This window comes from Pteropus vampyrus, unplaced genomic scaffold (genome assembly GCF_000151845.1).
Source record: "Pteropus vampyrus isolate Shadow unplaced genomic scaffold, Pvam_2.0 Scaffold85, whole genome shotgun sequence".
Classification (NCBI taxonomy): Eukaryota; Metazoa; Chordata; class Mammalia; order Chiroptera; family Pteropodidae; genus Pteropus; species Pteropus vampyrus.
In genome coordinates, this window is record NW_011888866.1 from 1,086,260 (window position 1) to 1,096,360 (window position 10,101).

The 10,101-nt window shown below is 34.9% G+C and overlaps 1 protein-coding gene and 1 pseudogene across 6 annotated transcripts in view; both read left to right on the forward strand.

The window, feature by feature from the left end:
* Window positions 1–10,101, forward strand: part of CSNK1G1 (casein kinase 1 gamma 1) — a 153,678-nt gene that overhangs the window by 28,678 nt on the left and 114,899 nt on the right. The window contains exon 2 of one of the 6 annotated variants that reach the window (XM_011363345.2): window positions 6,461–6,509. The exons of the other annotated variants lie outside the window; for them this stretch is intronic. The gene's annotated coding sequence lies outside the window, so the exon portion shown is untranslated. The remainder of the gene's footprint in view (window positions 1–6,460; window positions 6,510–10,101) is intronic. 6 annotated transcript variants of the gene reach the window in all.
* Window positions 1,886–2,004, forward strand: LOC111742079 (annotated as a pseudogene).

Genomic DNA, 10,101 nt, shown 5'->3' on the forward strand with positions numbered 1-10,101 from the left:
CAGTCAGAGGTTACTATTTCCCTAGATTCTCTGTCCATTGCTTTACTATTGAACTTTTTCGCGAGTCTGTGTGTTTTCCCCACCCTTAACTGTGAAATCATCCTAATTTCCTCCTTTACAGAGGAGGTGCATTGAAATAGTAGCAATTTACAGGTTAGTGATTTCAGCCTGATTTCCTTTATTGGTAGATTGAATATTGGGACTGCATTGGTTTCGATTATAAATTTATTGAGAAACTATGTGTTAGGCCCAGCGTTGGCACAGGAGTACAGTAACAAACGAGAAAGATCTGCACCTATATCGAAGGAGCTTATAGGCAGGTATTAAGTAGATTTCTTTTGCTCCTATAATTTGAAATGAAGTAACTAAAACAAGACACGAAACAGCAGGAGTAAGTTGACTTTCTACACTGGAGGAACTCAAATTGAAATACAGTTTGTATGACAACCTAATATTCCTTTGATCAACAGAAAAGGTTGAAATTTTGATTTACAAAGTCCCATTAACTTCGGAGGGACTCTTTACTACTAAGCTTTTGATAGGGTATTTTTAAAAGTAATAACAAGGTGAAAAGTTACTTTAAAGCTTACGAATTCAGATCATCAGTCACAAAGTAAATATTTATGGAGGAGACATATTAGTTCTTTGGAAGGAAGATAGGGATGAGGCAATCAGTAGTGAGAATGCAATCCAATAATTATTCAAGACTATCATTAAGCCTGCCTGTTGTTCTGTAGCCTGTTATGGTGACTATTCTTGTATTTCCAAACTGTGGTTGTCAAATCCCTTATTTAAAAAAAATTTTGAGTTATAATTATAAGAAAAATAAAGATTCAGGACCCTTGTGACTTTGCACCAATGAAAGGTGTTTGTGGCTCTTTGGTACTGGCTTCATCGTTACAGTTTTATTATCTATTTTTCTTGAGTAGAGAAGAAAAGTCATCTGCTCAGTCAAAGTTATTATGTTTTTGTTTATTATTTCAGTAGAAAAAAGAAAACCCTTTTACGAGGTACTGAAAGATATTTTTCCTGTTAGCCTGTGTTGGTTTACCCTTCTCACACAGGATGTGTTCTGAAATAGTTGGTAGAAGTATTTGAAAGAAACATTCATTTTCTTTGTAGGTTGTCTTAAAGCAGTTCTTGTAAAATAAGCCAGTAATCTGAATCTTTGTATTAACTCCTTGTAAGTAGCATTAGGGAAACCAAAGATAAAAATAATATCGTGATCTCTAGACTTACCCTAAGTTAGAAAATACCAGGTAATTCTAGGAGTGAGCTTTTTGATGAAGATATAATACTGTCATCTGTTACAGTAGATCAAAAATTCAGTACTTTAAATTTTGCTAGTAGCATTGCCTTAGGTTTGAATTAAAAGTGCCTCTTTCCAGCCCTTGAATGAGATACTCTTAAAAAATAGTACTCCTTGGGGATGTAATATATAGTATAGGAAATGTAGTTAATAATATTGTGATAGCGTTGCATGACGTCAGATGGTTGCTGGACTTACAGTGATCACTTCTTTAGGTATATAAGTGTTAAATAACTATGGTGTACACCTGAAACTAATATAATATTGTATGTTAGCTATATTTTAATAAAGCTTTTTTTAAAAAAGAAAATAGTACTCTTGTGTTTTACTCCTGAGATTATACTTGCTAACATTTCTTTATTCCCTTCTTTCCAAATAATTTCAGCTCACGTTTAAAGCTGAGTATATAATCTCTGAAAATAAAGATGAGTTTCTTAATCCTGTAGCTATTATACTAAAATGTAAAAGGTTGGTAAATTAGTATAAATTGTATTTATCTGACAGACTGGTTTTAATGTGTATAAGTCAATTTATTTCTCAGCTGATAATTTTTACATAACTTAAAAATTAAACGTAGTCTACAGCCATGCCACCCTGAACATGCTTGATCCTGTCTGATTGCAGAAACTAAGCAGGGTTGGGCCTGGTTATTACTTGGATGGGAGACCACCTAGGAAGACCAGGTGCTGTACGTGTAAATGAATGAATGAATGAATGAATGAATGAATGAAAGAAAACTAAACGTAAAAGAATCTTTTATGACATTAAAAACATTTTGTTTGTGCAATTTATACTTTAGTCACAGTAAGGCTGAGATGCAGATGTTTTCATTCATGTTGAATGAGGTGAGGTGTGACCTGGTATGATGAGACGTGACATGATGTGGGTAAGAGATTTGGAATCAGGCAGATATCTAAGTTTTAGTTCTCTCTCTGCCATTTCTTAGCTGTGGTAGTGTTAGGTTACTTAACATGTCTAAACTTATTTATTTCTTTCATGGGTAAAGGGATAATAATAATGCCTGTCCCAAAGGTTACTTGTTAAATAAGATAACCCAGGTGAAGTGTCTTGTATAGTACCTAGTATGCTGGAGTCACTCAAAAGATGCTCTTATTAATGTAAAAATTCAGAGCCATAAATTAAACCCTAAAGTTATAATAGGTAAAGGTAATTAAAATAATGGAGCTTTAAAAACCTTTATTTAAAGTAGTTGTGAGGCCTTTTTGAGCCACGCTTCTCTTGCTCGGGCCTGCTTCCATGTCTGGAAGTGTTCTTTCCCTTCTAATAAAGCTTTTCTTTTCTGTTTTTAAAAAAATTAATAAATAAAGTAGTTGTGAATACAGTTCTCCCCAATATTAATTAATTTTTCACAGAAATGGTTAGATAATCTAGAACTGTAGAGTTTTTCTTGGTATGAGGTAACCCATTATAATATGAAAGTATTGTGGTACTAACAGCTGTCAGTGTATGTGAATTGTGTTTTAGGCTTGAACTCCCTACTTCGACCTTCTCCAGTTGATAGAATTCAGTTATCTTTACAGAAAATGAAAGATGAAGTTTAAAGCTGATTATATCTACTCGTAGAATTCAAATAGAAGGCTGCCATGCTGCTTCTGAGTGGTATAATGTAACTATAGCCATATCCCAGAGAAGGCAAAATATTGTTGAAGACCACTTGAATTCATGTTGTTCCTTTCTCCTTAAAATCAATACTTTTATTGCAATTTAGCTGTAGAGAATGATTACAGGAAAAACAGTGTCCATGTTCCAGATATCACAAAAATCAAAAGGACCAAAAGAGCTCTGTATTAAATTTGGGTATTTTTTTGGTATTAATTTTGTATTGATCAAGTTCTGTGATTCAGATATTTTATATGTTTTAGTATTAAGAATACTAGAAAGAATTTATTCTTTTTTCACTACTGTGCAAGCTATAAAATGAGAGAATAAGCAGTTAATAGCCCTTCGAAGGACAGAGAGGAGTAAATATAACTATAAACATCCTAATCAAATTGGTGAAATTCCTTGTGTTTAGCCAACAATTAACAAATAATTCCTTGAGACTGGACAAAAGTTAAAAAAATAGATGAATATTTGTATTTAATGCTGCAGCAGATTTTCAGCTGCAGCCCTTCATGTCACCAATAAATGCGGTGGAACAGTGAAGACCCATTTGTGACAAAAGCAAGAGGAAGATAAAAGCGTAATATGTTTTATATTGCTATGATTAAAATAGAGTCCTATCTTAAACTTTAGAGTAACTGAGTTTAAAAATTTGTTTTGCATGTACCAAGTAAGAATATAGTATGTGCCTGAGATGAAAAGGGCTTAGCTCTTGGCACGTTTGGGAGAAAAACTAGATTTCTTTGTAGCTAGTTCATTCATAAAACTAAGAAAGAGAAATCTGAATATGAGAACATTTATGTTATAAGACTTTATGCTCCACGAGAGGAAGAAAACATTTTAGAATAAGGATTTCAGAAGGTGAAAGATATTTACTACGTAAGGTAATTGAGTCAAGAAAAAGGAATAAAATTTCAATGAAATGTTACATAAGGTTTAATTAGAGACTTGTAGGCACTCTTGTGAGATTTCTTTTTGCTTTGTGTGGCTTATCAATAAATTAGTGGGAAATACAGGAAGAGAATTTAGACTTTATTGTACAGAATCACTACAGTCCCAAATCTCCCTCCTTCTTCATCCTATTGGCTATCTTATTTGCTCAAGGAAAGTTTAATTGTGTGATCATTTCATAATGGAAAAATTTTACCAATATTAGTGTTAAGTCTTTGACTAGATGCTTTTAAATGAAATTTGGGTGTCTGATCTTAACCTAGCTCACTATCAGAAGTGGCTACTTTCACCATAAGCCCATGGACTGAGGTAATTTTATATGATATATTGTAGCCTTTTTCCTTTATAAACCCATCTGTTCATTATATAAATGCTTGCATTATCTAATGTGTAATAACCTTTTGTTTTGAATGCCGCTCATTTCCTTAGAATAATACATTGAATTGTTCTCATTTGGATTTGAAATTGAGAAATGGGAGTTTTCCCTTGAATAAGAAATAAGAAATGAATTTAATTTGTCTAGTTAACAATACTAACCATAATATTCTGAACTTCTCTGTGGAAAGCATTATCATTATTTCAGACTCTCACTTTTCATATTAAGGCTTGTTTTTATTACTGGAGTTAACAAGGTACTTTTTAGTTTAAAACAGGGTACTTTTTTCCTGTTTTGTGAGTTCCTATCCTTTTTCTTGGCAACATAGATTATTTATGCTAAAGACTTTAAAAACTGTATTTTGCTTTAACAGATTTAGACCAGATGTGGCAAACTGATGTCTTGGACATTGTTTAAAATTTTCAAGAGTTTCTAACATAAAAACTGGGAGATTTTGTTAAAATTTCAATGTTTAGCAACTTCTGAAGAATCAGAGCTGGCAACACTGGGCCTGTATTTTCACATGGCAAAACTCAGCAGTAGCTGAGAGGTAGCTGTGCTGTAGGTGGGACATCCACTATTCACTTTCCCATCATGTACCTTCACCATAGTTGTCACTCATTATATTTAATATCTGCTCCTTCTCAGCATTGCAGCTTCTTAATGAGTTTGTTTCTTAGTTCTCTTTCAGTGGAATTATCTGGAGAATCATAAAAAACCCTGGTCTACAGATAATTCAGTAGAATTATCTAGAGAATCATAAAAAACCCTGGTCTACATCACTCAGTTTTGTTTTGTTCTGTTTTTTTTAAGCCTTCAGACAAGCAATATTTTCCTTTTATGATAATAGTTTATTCAAGAGAAAGGTATTACATTTTATGTCTATAACATAAGCACAAGGCGATAAGCTTGATAAATTAAGCTAACTTCGAAACAAACTTATAGTGATTTAAAATCTCAACGAGTATTGCTTGCTTAATCACCTCAAGAGGCCAGTTTGTCTAAAGGTGCTTCTCAAAAAATTTTGAGAGAACATGATGGTATATTTCTTTTGAATATTCTCAGGGATGTCAGATTTTCATAATACTTGAAGGGTATATGTCTAATTTGACAAAATCAAATGTGACAAATATTCTGAAGTAGCAAGAAGTCAGCTAAAAATCTAATGGGTGAGAATCTAGATAAAACCAGATTTTATCCAGGTTCACAGTAAATTTGAACATTTGTTCAAATTAAAATAGTTCTCCAGGAAGAGGATATTATAAGTAAGGTTTAATACCCAGTAGCCCTCAACCTTAAATCCCCTCTCCCCAAAAAAGAATAGACTATAATGAATTAATGACAACAAAAATTAGTACTAAAACAAAAGTAATGAAAACTTTATCAAGGTGATGAAAACAGATAACAGCACTCATTTGATGCCAGAAATTTCAAGGAATGTCTTCCAGGAATAATATACTTTGGACCAGAAAGAAGAAAAGTACATAATTCAGTTGTTTCTTGAAGCCACAATAGCAAAGTCATAAAGAAACTATATATGATTTATTTATATTATATGTTAAATATTTATGTAAATAAATATTTTCCCTCCTCTATGATAATAGCTTTTAATATCACATTTGGCTTACTTTTACATGAGGCAGTCTCCACCAAATACACATGAACAAGATTTAGAGGTGATGGCCAAAGGCAGGAGAAACAGCCTCATAAGGTCCTTTTCTGAGCCGTATAGTAGTTGCTTCAAGCCGTAGCTCCCTGTCCATCCCTGTCATGGTGAAATTAATGAGTCAACTAGAGAAACTGATAAGTATTTACCAGGCAAACAAACTCAAGAAAAACCAGTTGCACTAATTGTGGGCTAAAGATAGACCCAGATTGATATCTCTGAATTCAAAAATTATTTTTAAAACAGAGATATGCTTTAAATAGATGAATTGTGTGGTATGTGAATGATATCTCAATGAAGTTGTTGTTTTTTAAAACAGACGAAACAAAACACAAATGAGATCCCTTGAAGAAATTTCGCCACGAAAAAGGGGGCATAAATGTAGCGTTCAAGTGATAGAGAATATCAATCAGTGTGAGAGAAAGAAGTAATTTTAAGTTATTCAAAGGAGGGGGAATTATTAGTCTGGCTCCCTAGCAGAAAAATTGTGGACATATTTAAAAATACTGCACACATTTGTTTTTTATTGTTTCAGGAGGACAATTTTGAGGCCAGTGCACTTTTGACTCAATGGGGCTGAATGGGTGAGTGAGCACAGGGTCTTTTGGTAATTGTGGCAACAGGGAAGAACTGAGGCTTTGGACTCCTGGCTCTGTTTGACTGTGTGATCTAGTCGGTAAATATAACCTCTCTGAGCTTCGATTTTCTTGTCTATGGCAAAGAATAAATTGCCTTTTACCAAAGCAGGTAATTCTAGGTTAACTTCACTGCATAGGTCACACAGCACCCAGAGTCAATCATTTTAAAAATGTAAATGTCTTTTATAAACCTAAATTTCTTTAAGTATAAATATTACTACCCTGCTTTAAATGCTTAAATGGATACTCATTGCAGTATCAGCGACCTATAAAATCCTGAATAATGGACTCCTGCTACCTCTTTACCTTGTACATTGTAATCCCCAGCCTTGCTGATCTTTTTTCACCAAGAACATTACAGGCTGTTCCTCTGTCTGGAAGCTCTGTACCTAGCTCTTGACAAGATTTGCCCCTTTTCATCCTGAGGACACTGTTTAAATGTGGCTTCTAATAAAGGCCTTAATCACCCTCTGCCTAAAACTCTCCTTTTTGACTTCCCCATGCTCTGTATTTCAGCATATCTTTGTTTTCTTCGTAGCATGGCCCAAATTTGTAGTTCTTTTATTCGTGATTGTTTGTGATGCCCCCTGTAGACTATAAGCTCTGAGCATAGAAACTACATATATGTTGAGTTCACTATTATATCCCCAGTGACTACCTAGTTTTACACACATAGGAGGCACTCACTAAATGTTGATTGAATTAAGAATTCCACTTTGAATAAGTGTAAGTGCTTATACTTTCAACTTTTTGACACCTGGAAAGTAGCATACTCCTTCAGTGATTGCTGTAATTCCATAAGGTTCTTTTATATAGAAATACTATTTAAAAACACTTGTGTGTATATTTTTTTAAGACTTCATTTTTTAAATTTTAGGTTCACAATGAAATTAAGAGAAAGGTACAGAGATATCCCATATACCCACCAACCTAACACATGCACAGTCTCCCCCATTATGAACATCCTCTACCAGAGTGGTATGTTTGTTAAATTTGGTGAACCTACACTGACACATCATAGTCACCCAAAGCCTGTAGTGATCATTAGGTCTCACTCTTGGTGTTGTGCATTCTTTGGGCTTGAACAAATGTATAATGACATGTGTCTGCCATTATAATATATACAGAGAGAGTAGTTTCACTGCCCTAAAAATCCTCTGTGCTATGCCTCTTCATCTCCCTCTCCTGCTGGCAACTTACTAATCATTTTTACCACCATAGTTTTGCCTTTTTCAGAATGTCACATAATTGGAGTCATACAATATATAGCCTTTTCAGATTGGCTTCTTTCACTTGGTGATATGCATTTAAGGTTTCTCTGTGTCTTTTCATGCTTGATAGCTCATTTCTTTTTAGTGTCGAATAATATTCCAGTATCTGGATGTATCACAGCTTATTCATATACCTACTGAAGGACATTAGAGCCTTTAACATATTAATAATAATCACCACATAACGACGTTTAGGTCAACGATGAACTGCATATGTGATGATGGTCCCATAAGATTATAATGGAGATGAAATTTCCTGTGAGAAATGGAAGGCTATGTGGTTCAGAAAGATTTTTTCTTCTCTGATGGGAGCAATATCTGTAGGGTTTGGGAGATTCCCTCCCACTTACAGCAACTTAATTTTGAGTGCACAGATTATATCCCAGTCAGCAAGCCACTGACCTGTTTCAGCACAGAGTGCTATAGCCCTCCCAGAAGTAGCTTGATTGTCTTTGATGTACATCATTGTAAATTCTTTGTTGAGGCTCTAAGATCCTGTACAAGGACACAGGTCCACAGGAGGAACCTTAACCAATATCAAGTGCCACTGCTACTTTAGTAAAAGTTTTCTGGGATAGTGTGGAGCCAGCCTGTCCATGTCTTTGGAAATACTTTCACGTTGTAATGTTGTAAAGCATAGATAAGTTTTATTTCTTCCATCAACTCAATGCTAGAGAGAGCCCTTTGTGCCAGATAAGATCAGTGGAACCAAAAACAAATTTTGAAAGTCAAAATATTGAGCTCTCAGTTCTATACCCTCTCTATATTAAACACACCCCCCCTTTTTTTATGAATTAAAGTTCCTTAATTGGACCACTGCTCCAGCATGCAATAACCAAAACTACATTGCCATGACAATCCCCTATGTTCTTTTATCTCTCCATTTTGATTTCTTATTCCTACTGATCCTCAGGCCACCTTTTATGGCCTTACCCCTCCAATTTCTCCTCATATGTTTCCAATCAGTCCATCCCACATCCCTGTTTGTGGAGCAACATTGTGACAGCCTCCATGTTCTATTTCTGATCCTGTCAGAAGGAAGCAGGAAGAAGGCTTGTAGGACAATGTTTATAAAATCTACAGTATACAGTAATGTCCTGGTCCTTCACATTCACTCACTACTCACTCCCACCTAGAGCAACTTCCAATCCTGCAAGCTCTGTTCATGGTAAGTGCCCAATACATTTTAAAAATCTTTGTATCGTATTTTTACTATGCCTTTTCTTTGTTTAGATATGTTTACATATACAGATACCATTGTGTTACAGTTGCTTATAATATTTAATACAGTAACATGCCGTTTGAGTTTGTAGCCTAGGAGCAATAGGCTATACCATATAGCCTAGGTATGTAGTTGGCTGTACCATCTAGATTTGTGTAAGTGTACTCCATGATGTTCTCAAAATGATGAAATAGCCTAATGATGCATTTCTCAGAACATATCCCTGTCGTTAAGCAACATGTCAGTAGTTTTAAATTCCTGGTGTGATACTTTCGTCATCCTTGCCATGTCTGGTTCTAATACTTGCTCTCTCTCTTCAAATCATGTTTTTTGCCTTTCACTATGCCTCATAATTTTTTTCTTGGTAGCCAGACATGATATACCTGGTATAAGGAGGAGAAGCATTCTATAGCCCTATGATTAGGGATCAGTCTTTTAGTGAGCCTATTCCTCTGAACTATGAGCTTCACAAGTGTTACTCAGCTTTTTCTTCTCCCTTAGGTAGGACAGAATGGCTAGAGTGATTTGAAATTGGATATTTCCCTTCTACCATGTGGAAGGCTGGAGGGGGCTGGAGTTGAGTAGTTCTCATCTTCCAGATCAGTTAGACTCTGATAAATACCCCAGCAGGTTAGGCTCTGGTTAACTATCTTCGCCAGAGGGCAGGCCTTCTTAAGACAGAGTCCTCTGGCATATTTCAATATGCGTTGTCCTATGTTTGCCCTATATTCTTCCCTCTCTTAAGGATCCAAGAAGAGAGTTGATTTTTCAGTCTCTTCAGCTTTTTACTTTTTAGCACCTTACATGCAGAACTAGAAACCAGAAGTCCCCTGAATATCTTTTTTTTTTAGACAATTCTTTGAATCTTTTTTTTTCCCTCTAGTAAAACATAAAGTAAGTTTCAGATATGTCTCTTTTTTTGTAGGAGTTGAATCAAATAGAGAGAAGTAAATTGGTGTACAGGTTGAGAATGAAAATGCAGATTTCTAGCCTTAGTCTTCTACCTCACTAACTGGGTACCTGTATTAAATAGGCTGTTTCTGCA